Below are 13,016 nucleotides of genomic sequence, written 5' to 3' on the forward strand. Positions count from 1 at the left end.
TCATGGCCACACACCTCCAAGCTGATGCACCAAGGCCCATACATCACAACCTATGCAAAACTGAAGCCGTCAGAAGAAGTGAAATCAGAATGCGCTGGGCGTGATTAGCCTCAACGTGATCCACACAGTTCAACGCCACAAAGTGACCAGGGAACCAATCCTTAGAATAACCGCCAAGATTCGGCTTGATCCAAAGTCTTGAAAAGACAAGCTGATTTTCACCTTGCCTCCCTTGTAAGTCTACTGGAGAAAAGAATGTTGATGTGCTATGAACGAGAGCATGTTCTCTTTCCTAAAACTTTTTGCTGTGAAGCATAGTACCAGAAAAAGGTACACGGGGAGGGTGGGATGGGTGACATTTTTGCTGATTTCTAAAAAATAAAAAATAAAACAAGGTGATGAATATAGCTTATTTTTGAGACACTCTCAATGAAATTTCACAGAAGCACAAACCTTTTGGCTATATATTTCTTAATAGTCTAGTGCGTTAAATGACTTAGCTGATCACATTAAAAATTCCTGTGTTGCACTGGAAGTTTTTCTCAGTATTCCCAATTGTACCAAAGTGTCAGCCCCGAAAGAAAAAAGGCAAAACTCTATCCTCAGGGCCTAGGAAAGCTTTAATAGAATGTAAATTGAAAACTGAAAACTGAACGTTCCTGTGTAATGTGTATTATTGAGTAATACCACTGCGAAGTATGAGAACATTAGGGCCGTTTTTATCACTCCAACCAAAACTACATTGGAAGAAATCACATTCTTCCAACTCCAGCTGCAGGAAACCGACTCGCTTTCTGAGCTTACTCTGACATGCCCATAGAAATGCATGGGGCACCAGGTGAATGGGACACCTAGGCATCTCTGGGGACCAAACCCTCCCCCGCTTCTATCCTCATTTATGTTACTTCTACACCATGTATTTCACAGGACAGTGATGTCAAAATAAAAGTATAAAGTCCTTTTATTTCTTCCCCCTGAGTGCACACACTCCTTCAATATTCCTACACCAAGGTATCACATCAATACTTCAAGTTCCTGAAACAAACAGCACTTGCAAATCCCCCTCCCCACCCCCTTCGCCCATAAGGAACCTACTTCAGACTAATCAGAATTGGAATGAGTATTTCCAGGTGCCACCTGCTAAAGCCAGGCACTTGGCAGGATTTCCCACACCAGAGAATCTTGTTTTTCTAGATTCTAGCACAGATTCCACTTGAATCAGTTGAGGTTGTTTTGTTTTGTTCTGTCCCATTCCGTTTCAGTTTAACAGAGCAGCAACTGCGTCCAAACCCCTCCAGGAACCTTCTGCCTTACTTCCCAGCATCTGGTCTGTGGCCAGGCAGCCACCATGTCTCACTTTTAACTCTCCGGATCCTAAATCTGTCTCCTGAGGTCCCAAATTTAGCACGGAGACGCGCTCGGCACGAAAAGAATTGGAACAACTCATTCGCAACCTGGATCATTTTTCGGTCTCCCCAAGAGAGAAACAATTTTAGTAATCTCCAAAAAGAGAATAAATGGATAATGCACAGTAATGACATGAATCAATACATCAACCGAAAATCACTTCTTGGAGGAGGAAAGAACTCACACCCCTGATGGAATGAGATGATTTCATAAATGATGACGTCAGCATCCAAAGTCTGTAAGGCAGCTAACCACCGCATTATAGAGAATGGAGATGAAGGGGAAGCAAGCCTCTGCTTTAGCTATGAACAAAAGCCAACGTGTCTGATTCAAACACCCACTGGGGAGTGCTTTCTGACGGGAGCTCCCGCTGAGCTGTGCAAGTCCAAGTGCCACTCAGCCCTGGGGGATCAATGCTCCATTGTGAGCCGGCGGGCCTAGCAGAGACTCAACAGGCTACTGTGTGTTTCACAGCAAGATCCCTTCAAGGATAAAAATCACTAATTCTGAACCAGGCGAGCAGGAGGTTTGTCCATTTTAAAGCCAAAGCTACCAACGGGCCAGAGAAAGACACAGGGCTGGAGGAACAGAGAGAATGAGCAGGCCTCAAACAGACCACCCTACAGCCAAGCACAGAGGGAGAGGGAGACAGGAGGCTCTGCCCGGCTCGGGGCCTGCCCACCATGCTCTCCTTGCACAGGGCGCCCAAATACACATTGATCTCCCAGACCCCCAGCAAGGTTAAGAGCAAATGCCAATGCCAGACAGGCAGAGACCTGGAGGGTTTTAACAGGCAGAAACCTGAGGCAAAGGTCAGTTTAACATCCAAATCAGACAGTCCAGAAAGATGCAAATGATTCTCCTAGGGGTGCCTGAGTGGCTTAGTAGGCTGAGCCTGTGCCTTCGCTCTGGTTAAAATCCCAGAGTCCTGGGATCGAGTCCCACATTGTGCTTCCTGCTCAGGGGAGAGCCTGCTTCTTCTCTCTCTCTCTCTGTTAAATAAATAAATAAAATCTTAAAAAAAAAAAGATTCTCCTACACGTGGAGGTGCAAGAAGGTATTTCTGGACTTTTGCAGTGGACCACAACAAAAAAAATTCCACAGTCGAAAAAACTCCAATTATTTCTTTATCATAAAGTTAAAGGCTAATTATTAACAAAGATTATAAAAATCATTCCAAATATTTTTATTTATTTAATATATATTTAATATTTATTATTATTTATTATTTATATATTATTTAATATTTTCATGACTTATCTTCTCCTAATATTTTTCATGTCAAATATTGACATATATAAACTCACTGAAGCATTAACAAACTTTTTTTTTTTAATTCCATCAAGTTTATTTTAAGATATCAAGGTCATAGTGCAAGGGGATATGGGGTTAACTTAGTAGCAGTATCAGTTAACATTTTCATACAGGGCTTAATAGTTTATACAGTGCTTTGTGTAGAAGCTTTGTCAGAAATTTCCCAGATAACCCAAACATCTAATCCAACAAAGCCTTTCTCCAGAGCTTCTCATTGGCTTTCTTTCGGTTTTTCCCTCCTCACTAAACCCCTCTTTAAAATCCTTTTACTAGAGGTGCCTGTGTGGCTCACTCGGTTAGGTTAAGCATCTACCTTCAGCTCAGGTCATGATCTCAGGGTCCTGGGATCGAGGCCCGCATCAGGCTCCCTGCTCAGCAGGGAGCTTGCTTCTCCCTCTCCCTCTGCTGCTCCCCTTGCTTATGCTTGCTCTTTCTGTCAAATAGATAAATAAAACCTTAAATAAAAAAGAAAGTCCTTTTCGTGAGCAAGACTGAAAATCAAGTTTATAGACATGAAGTAACATGCCCATGGTCTTACCACATTAGTGCTGACCCTAACCCTGACTGGCAGCCACCCCTCTGCAGCTCTGACAGTCTTTCCAAGCACAGACGCTGAAGGTGGCCACCAGGAGTGCCCTGCTGCTTCGGCCACCAAGGAGATAAGCAGACCTTAGCAAGTTACTGAAATGTCCCATGCAGCAGTCACCTCATCAGGAAAATAGGGAGGGCGGTGTGAGCTGCACATATCATGGTACTTAGCACACAGCAAGGGCTCAAAAAGTAGGCTGTTTCTGTAATTGTCATTATTCTCTCTCCCTCAAATATGAAAAATTCTGGGCAGCAACCAGACTCCCTTAAAATTAACCGGCACAAATAGCTTATGAAATCAGTACAATGCAGCAACATGTGATCATGGAAACACTTACCTATATGCAGTGGGTTGAATAAGGCCACCTGAAGATAGCAAATCATAATGCCTGGAACTCATAAGTACTACCTTACTGGGGGGAAAAAAGGGTCTTTTCAGATACAATTAAAGATTCTGAGGTGAGAACATAATCCTGGAGTATTCAGGGTGGACTCCAAATCCAGTAATGAGGGTCCTTAAGAGAGACTTGCAGAGGAGAAGAAACAGGAGGAGAAGGCCAGGTGAAGGGGGCAGGGAGGGAAGTGATGTGGCTGCAAGCCAAGGACTGCCCCAGCACCAGAAGCCAGGGGAAAGGGGAGGAACGGCCTGTCCCAGGACCTCTGGAAGGAGTGTGACCCTGCTAAATTCAGGCAGCCACCTTGAATTCAGACCTCTGGCCTCCGGAACTGAGAGAATAAGTTTTTATTGCTTCATATCACCATATCTGTAGGAATTTGTTACAGCAGTCTCAGGAAGCTAACATACCCAAGAAAATGCAGCACTTTGTCAAGCAAGAAATAAAAAGGGGAAGAGAAATTTCCAGAGTTAGGAGTCTACCTCTTGCAGAAAAAGCTCAGCGGGAGGAAAAGCTGATTGAAATGTTGACCTGAGAGCTGGGAAAGTATTTAGAAACTGTGTATTTTTGGAAAATGGGCGTCTGGACACTTCGGCCAGTTTCTTCTCTTCCAAGAGGTAGGGATGTGACACCTGTTCCCTTGTAGGGCAGAACCACGTAACTCAGGAGCGGAGGCTCTGTCGATGCCAACGTAGTCTTTAAGGACTCTCCTCCTGGGGACCATGGTTACTGCTCCCAGATGTTCAGGCAGGCTCTAGTTTCTGGGCTGAGCTTGTTCCCAGGCAAGCAGCACTCATTGCAGATGAAGGAGCAGTTTCCTCCGAGACAGCACGGGGAGGCCCCAGAGGGTCAAGTGCGGCTCATGGAAGCTGCCAGCACCTGTCAGGGGATAAGGAGGAGCATCCTGGGTGCTCGCAGTGCACTCAGCCAGCCCCCCTGCCACAGGTGCTCCTCCCCGTGGCTTGTGAGGACCCAGAGACACGGCGCGGCCTGGGACGAACACTGCTTTAGGAACAAGGGAAGGAATTGTCCTGCAGGGAGGCTCCAAGGGGTCATGAATGTTCTGTAGCCACAGACGGCTGAGAACTGGCAACATCCAAGGCAGAAACTGTATTTGCAAGCAAAGTCAATTCAATTCAATGCAATCGACATTTGCAGGGTGGTCAGAGAGAGTGGTGTGTTAGCGGCTGGAAATGGAAGGGAAGACAAGATTCCTGCCCTCCAGGTGTCTGGACTCAGACGAGCCTCTGTAGGATGATGATGATAATATTAGAGGAAATCATGAAGACAATGTCTGATCTTCGCTGCAGGCTTCTCACTGAACAGTCCATGTCCTGAGTCCTACATATTTATTATTTCATTCCATCCTTGTCAAAGACAGTGAGGTGGCCACTATTCTCCCCCTTTGCACTTGAGGAATCTCAGGGCCAGAGAGGTTAAGTAATTTACCTTTCATCACACAGCAAGATGGAAGAGCCGGGTGTTAAACCCAGATGCTCGAGCTCCAGAGTCTTGCTTCTAGCCACTGTGACAAGTGTGAAGGAGGACAGACAGGGTACTTGGCTAAAGCATATTGTGAACACAGATAAGAGGACAACTGACATCACACCAAAGCAGGGTGTGCTATGGGCGAAAAGTATGGTACAGATAAGTGGTGACATGAAATTAGACTTTGGAAGATGAAGAGATCACCAGGAGGGAGGTGGGGTGGATCCCACACCGGAACGTGGGCGAGAGAACAGGCTGGCAGGTAAATGCCAAGGGCGCCTCAGGACCAGCACAGCCATCTTTCGGAGTGCCCCACGAAATGCACCAAGTGTGATGAGAAAGGAGACCAAATCAGCCTTGCACCACAAAAAGGCCTTTGCTTTCTTTCAGGGGGGCTTTACAAGCACCTGAGATGATTTTTTTAAATTCTAGATTTTCCTAGGTCCCGTTCCAAGCTCCTGAATCCAAACTGTTCAGCGTGGCCCAGCCCTCCCTGGTGCCTTAGCAACCCCACCCCCTACCAGATGACATCGTGAACCCTAGGGGTGGAGAAACTCAGCCTGTAGCAAATGGGAACATTGTAGCAGTGGTCCAGGCAAAAGATGGAAGGGCCCTGACTAGACAGTGGAATTTCCATAGAGTACTTATTAAACTTGCAATTGTACAAATTGCAGAATCATTTGAGACTAAGTAGGCTTACATTAATTCTCCTAGTACAATCTATGCTCTCAATATAGCAGTTCAGCTCTTAATTACAAATCCAATCTAAGAGTAGAGCCATTTTTTATTTCAAGTTTGAATACTGCCCTGTGGCAATTAAAAAATGTACTTTAGCCATATCTCAAAACAAAGCATAATGAGTACATCTTATTTTCTAATCAAGACATTAAAGTTCCTTTTTCTTTAACAGCTCTTAATAAAAATGTACTTATAAAGCTTAGTAGTGGCTGAAGAATGACCTCCTTCAACAATAACTGAGTTAAACTCCTCCAAAATACATTGTGGCCAAGAAATTCTCAACACTTGACTGAACTACTCAAGCCACAGAAGGCCACTGGGTTTTGGAAGAGGGAAATTAGAATGAGACAGAGTATTTTTATTTGGTCTGAAACTTGACAACACTTTAACATTCACAGAGTTCCAAAAATTTAAAGGTTCCTACAAGGAATACAAAGTTTATATCCTTTAGGAATGAGACTTTATCGCTAAGTAAGTGGGCATAAATCATAGTAAATAGGCTACTGGACCAAGAGACCCATGGTTGCTTGCCTACTCTTCTATGTTGCTTTAAAACAAAACAAAAAACAAAAGATTCAGAATTGGATTCTCAGGCCAAAGAGCTATTCAACAAAAAGCAAACACTAAGATAACAGCAATGTTTAGCAGAAAAAAACCTAACATGAGGCAAAAGTTGAATAAGCAAAGAACACTTCTCCCAAGAAAGTGCTGACATCAACAATGCCATCAACACAACAAAGCTCGACAAAATTTGGCAGCCCTGTTATAAAAGGACACAAGATTAGCACTATTTTTATCTGCTTAAAAGATGTTACTTAATTCTAGAAAATTCTGAGTACCTAATTTCTCCTGCCTCACCCCAGAGAACTAAGCACTAACTTGAGCAATAGTAGATGATCCATAAACACATGTATTCATGATCAGTAGAGAGAATTTAATAAGTACCACACAAATTTATCTTAGCCTCCGAGCTATGCTTCGTGTTCATTCCTATGAGAATATGTGTAAGTTCAAATAGAATCACAAGCACTTAACTGAGATTTCAGTTCGTTAAACATAGGATCATAATTGTGGACCACACTGTTTACTAGAAGATACTATGTAGCTGTCATTAGTAAACATATTGAGTCTTGAGAAACCAAAGGTTTTTCTGGGTAATTCTGGGCTCAAACACAAGAAATGCCAGAAAATATGTATTCTGATTAACTTCAAAAGGTTTTCGTTTTATTTTCGTTTTATGTAAGCAGAATTTCTTAAAATACCAGCCTTTGTTTTATTGAAGAATCTAATGTTGTATCTAAAACTTCTCATTAATTTCAAAAGGGCGCTTTCTAGAAAGGCCATTTTTGAAAATGCAAAACATCCCATTTTGGGGGATGCACTACGTTGTTACCGATTTTGAACATTTCAGTGTTTGTTAATACTAATGTGTGTTCTTTACAAATGTTCTGACACACAATCCTAAACAGCCCATATCTGGATGGTTTTAGGGAAGAATCTTTGCCCTACTGTCAAATTTTTATTCTTGTAAATGTTCATTCTTTTTCAAATAGTGTGGTCTCTGAAATCTCTGCAGAAAATCTAGTGCTTACATACATCTAAAGTAGCATTTTACAGAAAATCTGTAATACAGGCTAATACTAGAAACTTGAATTGTGCATCATCTAGGTCCACGGGACATACCATAATCTACTCTGACTGTCCTCCACTTCATGCCTGACCAGTGCAGCCATGTAGCAGAGAACAGATTAGGAGAGGAGATCAGAAACTTGAACACAAAAAAATAACTTTCAGGGCTCCTGGGTGGCTCAGTGGGTTAAAGCTTCTGTCTTTCACTCAGGTCATGATCCCAGGGTCCTGGGATCGAGCCCCGCATCGGGCTCTCTGCTTGGCAGGGAGCCTGCTTCCTCCTCTCTCTCTCTCTGCCTGCCTCTCTCCCTACTTGTGATCTCTGTCTGTCAAATAAATAAATAAAATCTTTTAAAAAAAAATAACTTTCTAAGAAACCTCAGCTGGCCTCTGGGTATGACAGTGGCTAGTTCTCTGTGTCTAATTTCATTCTGCTTGCCTTTTCCCACCCCCCCCCCCCAAAAAAGAGAGAGAGAGAGAGAGAAAAAAAAGAAAGAAAAAGAAAAAGGCATAACTAACTAGTCAACTAGTCAACTAGTAAGTCAACAGTCTGCCCATTTGTGACAAAAATCACCTCCAATTGCTACATTCAGAGGATGGATGAAGAAATTATTAACATCCACATCTGAGACAGAGCAAATGGCCAAGGAAAAGACTGCTTTCTGCCAGCCCACCTGGCACCTCTCCATCAGCAACCCAAGGCCTATACCGCTGACAACAAAGCAGTTCTCCATCCCCGCTTAACCGCACATGCACACAGCTGAGTTTCTCTATGTTAAGAAAATGTTGGGAATTAACAGATAAATGAAAAAAAAAAAAAAAAAAAACAGGGGAAGATGCAGTTGACCCTTTAACAACACAGGAGTTGGGTCCCCCACACTATTCAAAAATCATGTATAATTTTGACTTCCCAAAAATTAAACTACTAATAGCCTACCTGACCAGAAGCCTTACTGATAATATGCAGAGTCAATTAACAGATATTGTGTGTTATATGTGTTCTCTACTATATTCTTACAAGAAAGTGGGCTAGAGAAAAGAAAATGTTAATAAGAAAATCATAAGGAATAGAAAATTCATTTACAGTACCGAACTGTATGCACCGAAAAATTCCGCGTGTAAGTAGCCCTGCACAGTTCAAAACTACTGTTCAAGGGTTGACTCTACTTTGTAGAGAAAGGTAAATGATATTCCTACAAAAAATTTTAACAAAACAATAAATAAGATGATGACTCCCATAGGGAAAAAAGCAAAGGACAAGTCAACCAATAAACACAAAGGGCCAATCCTTTTCCATTTTTTTTTTTCGATACATTTCCAAGGAACACCGTCTTTTGTCAAACAATTTGGCAAAGACTGAGATACTTCTGGTGTGTTTTGGGGGTGTGAATAGGGATAGATTCAACCTTTCTGGAGGGCAGTTTGTCAGAAATCCATGAAAACATATATGGTGATTATTCTATGTAAATAATAAGGCATCTGCAAAAAGTTGATATGTATAGAAAACTGTTAATCACAGCACAATTTAGCATTTTGTGTAACAGCCATAGCTTGGAAACAATATCTAGCTCACAAAAAAGATGCATGACAAGCATGTTCTTCTATAGCCAGGAGCATTATGCAGCCAAGGAAATATGCTATCAGATGCCTTCTTCCATTTTAAGGATATAGAAAAGTACAGTTTAAGATCTTTTAAGGTTAATTTAAGTTAAGGCCACAATTTAAGACTAAGTTAAAGAAAAGGAGAGAATTATATACATATGACTTTAATTTTTTAAAACACACACATGAATTGCACAAACAGAAAACATATTGAAATATAGTAATAATGAGGGGCAGCATTATAAACTCTTTTCTTCTTTATATTTTTCCTGTTTTCAAACTTGCTGTATGAAAAAAAATATTTTTAACAAAAAAGAGTTTAAGGGAAAAGAAACTACACAATATATAAAAAGTGAAGAACTAAGCTAACTGTAAAGAAATGTTTCTACTAGAATATTCCTAGAAGATGTGAATTCAAAATATATGTCCATATTCACTTAAAAGGTTATCTACATCTACATCTTTTAATTTAAAGACATTTTAAGGTAACAGGAAAGCTACACAATGCGTTAACTTATGAAACTTATTCACTTTTTGAAGAAATGAATAGCTGACAGGTGCCACACACCATTCTAGGCATCAGGGACACAGAGTGATCACGTTTAATTAAAAACAATTAATTTAATTATAAACTAACCAATCTGCATGACAAAAATCTTCACTGGAATGATTAAGGAGCACCCTCCTACTTAATTGGGGAGAGGACATAACACCTTCAAAAAAGCATATGGATAGAAAAAAAAAAACCCACAATCTAGTGGTTACCTCTAAAGTAAGAGAACTTAGGTGATTTATTGAAACTGGCAAATGGGGCACCTGGGTGGCTCAGTGGGCTAAAGCCTCTGCCTTCAGCTCAGGTCATGATCCCAGGGTCCTTGGATTTAGCCCCACATCAGGCTCTCTGCTCAGCAGGGAGCCTGCTTCCCCCTCTCTCTCTGCCTGCCTCTCTACCTACTTGTGATCTCTGTCGAATAAATAAATTCAAAAAAAAATCTTTAAAAAAATAAATAAAACTGGCAAATGGGATTTTAAGTGAGCACATTTAGCAGTTTTTTCTTTGTCTTTTTTTTTTTTTTAAACAAGCTCCTCCACCTTAAGTATTAAGTTTATTCATTTAGTCCCAACTTGGGGTTAAATATTTAGTGAAAAAGTATTCAATAACTGGAAATCAAGAAAGAAATATAATATTTTTAAAAAGTAACTCTAAAATTAATTTATTACATATTAATTTGCTTTGTTCACTTTTGGGTCTCCATTTCAATATCTTTAATCCTTTAAAAGTAAAAACTTGATTTTGACATTTTAACACAGGAGTGTTTATTCTCCTAGTCTCTATCAGACAGACAACTAGGGGAAATTCTTCTGTGATGTTTTCTTTGATACATCCTCATTATGGCAACAAGAATGATCATTCCAAAAGTCACTTCTTCAAGGAAGCCTTCCCTGATTAGCTCAAACCGTCCCCATTATATAAGCTCCCAGTTTACCGAGAGACTTTCTCTGTAGCAATCATCTTGCTATGTCATTTGACCTGTACTTGTTCGGCCCCTCCACTTAAGTGCAAGCCCATGAGGACAAGACCAGGCCTGTTTGCTCTCCCCTTGATCCCCACCACCTAGCCCAGTATTAGCACTCAGGGACTAAAAAGATGGGTAAGTAAAAGTAACAGTTCTGGGTGTGAGAAGACTAAGAGATTGCTCATTAAAACCTAAGGATGATTAGGCCCCAAGTTCTCTCATGAGTTAGATTAGTTTCATCAAAGAAGCACACTCCTCTCTTGCTCCAGGCCAGATGGGGCACAGACATTAAGAATCCCAGGCTGGAAGGGGAGATGAACCATGAGAGACTATGGACTCTGAAAAACAACCAGAGGGTTATGAAGGGGCGGCGGGAGGGGGTGGGGTGGGGTGGGAGCTTGAGGATCCAGGTGGTGGGTAATAGGGAGGGCATGTACTGCATGGAGCACTGGGTGTGATGCCAAAACAATGAACACTGTTATGCTGTAAATAAGCAAATAAAAATAAATTAATTAATTTAAAAAAAAAAAAAAAGAATCCCAGGTTCGTATTCCAAATAGGGGCTGTTGTAGGGCCATGGGAAGAATATTGGATGTGGACCCCAAAGGCCAGTGTTCACATCCTGGGCTCTGCTAGTGCTAGCCATGCCAGACCTAAGTATATTTCCCTATTTCTAAAATGTGAGTGCTATTACCAATCTCAGGGGATTATTTTTCTTAGGACAGAATTAATTTTTTGAGAGAGGAAAAAATAAAGACTGCAAAACAGTTGGAAAGGTTCTATTATCATCTTGATAAGTGAAGACTAGACTGCTTTAGCCTCATGGGGCCTCGGGACAGAAGACGTACACTCACCCTACCCAAATATTCACAGATAAACAGCACAGCAGGACAAAGACCTGAATACGGGACCAGAAGTAGTCATTACATAATCCAGGGGAAGATCTCCATCTGTTCCTGACAGCAAACATATTAAAACCCCGGATGGAGCAACATTGTTATTGAAGTCTCTCTCCGAGCACTTTCTTCCACTAACATAACCACCTGAGAATGTATAAAATGTATTTGACATCCCCCACCTTGGGGGGGGGGGCGCTGTTGCAAGGCTGCCTTCTCCTAGGATGACTCTATCATGAACCAATGTTCCTTCACTTAATTACTGTCCCCCCTCCCCCAAAAGCAGATGGACATTAACTAGACCACAACAGAAATCACTGCTTGATAGACATTCCCCAACACTTAAGTAGCCAATAAAAAAGCTATTCCATACTCAGGTCAATCTGTTTCACTCCTAAAGGGGCCCTTGGTAGCCACTTCCTCCTCCGAGGCACATCAGGAAGGCACCGATGTTGCTTCGATTTCAATAGTTGGTGGGCATCTTCCTGAGGTTTTCCTAACAGCCTTGGTGACTGCCTGGGTACCACCTGCTCCAAACGCCTCCAGGCAAAAAACATCTCTGCCACCATCATCCATGGGGCGCTCTGGGATCACAACCAAGTTCTGTCTGTGCCTAAAGAGAACCCTGGCTCCTGCCCACACATCCAGCCTGGCTGACGTCCTTGGAGAAGCCATTCAGACAGTGGAAAGACCCTAGAACTCCAAGGCACCGCGACAGTACTGCTGTGCCCTTGACTGACAAGTTCAGGGTGGCAAAATGAGCTTCAAGGACGACAGTTGGAGAAACAAGCCATTTTTTCACTCTGCGAGGTATGTATGCTAATTTCTGTCCTTGAATCACATCCGCTCTACATCATCTTTGCTCCCATAGAATTAGTTGTCTTCCCTGAGTTGTTTTCAAGTTATGCCTGCAATTTGGAGGTCAAGTTGCAAAAAGGAAGGAGTACATATATTTTGCGGCTACAATGACACCAGAGCTGTTCCTGAGCAGAACATCTCCTATGACGTCACTCAGCCTGATGACTGAGAACCGTCGGTGGAAACCAAGGAGGAGAGAAGAGGAATACTATTTCCCTCTCCCTGGGATTGCCCTGCAGCGTCAAACCAGCATCTAAAGCGTAAAACCAGCATCATTCTTCCGTTGCTACTTCTCTTATACTTTTGTGCCTCACCTCAAATAAATTTAACTGATTTTACGATTTCTTCTATACATTTGATTTTTTTTTTTTTTTTGCTTTTCCAATCTAACATGCCTGTTGCTTCCCTAACATCCCCAGGAAGTAAACTGAGGAAGAGGTGGGGGAGGTCTTATAGAGAGACAAAGTTAAGGCCTAATTCTACCCTCAAGGAGCAATCGAAGAAGGAAAAAAATGAGTATGCCTCACTGAAGAAGTTCTGGGTTCAGATCCCAATACCACCAGCCACTGACCACCAATCCCCAG

The 13,016-nt window shown here is 42.0% G+C and overlaps 1 protein-coding gene across 13 annotated transcripts in view; it reads right to left on the minus strand.

Moving 5' to 3' along the window:
* PTPRM (protein tyrosine phosphatase receptor type M) overlaps window positions 1–13,016 on the minus strand; it is a 793,799-nt gene that overhangs the window by 753,440 nt on the left and 27,343 nt on the right. The gene's annotated exons all lie outside the window — the stretch shown is intronic.

Source organism: Meles meles, chromosome 12, assembly GCF_922984935.1.
Source record: "Meles meles chromosome 12, mMelMel3.1 paternal haplotype, whole genome shotgun sequence".
NCBI classification, from domain to species: Eukaryota; Metazoa; Chordata; class Mammalia; order Carnivora; family Mustelidae; genus Meles; species Meles meles.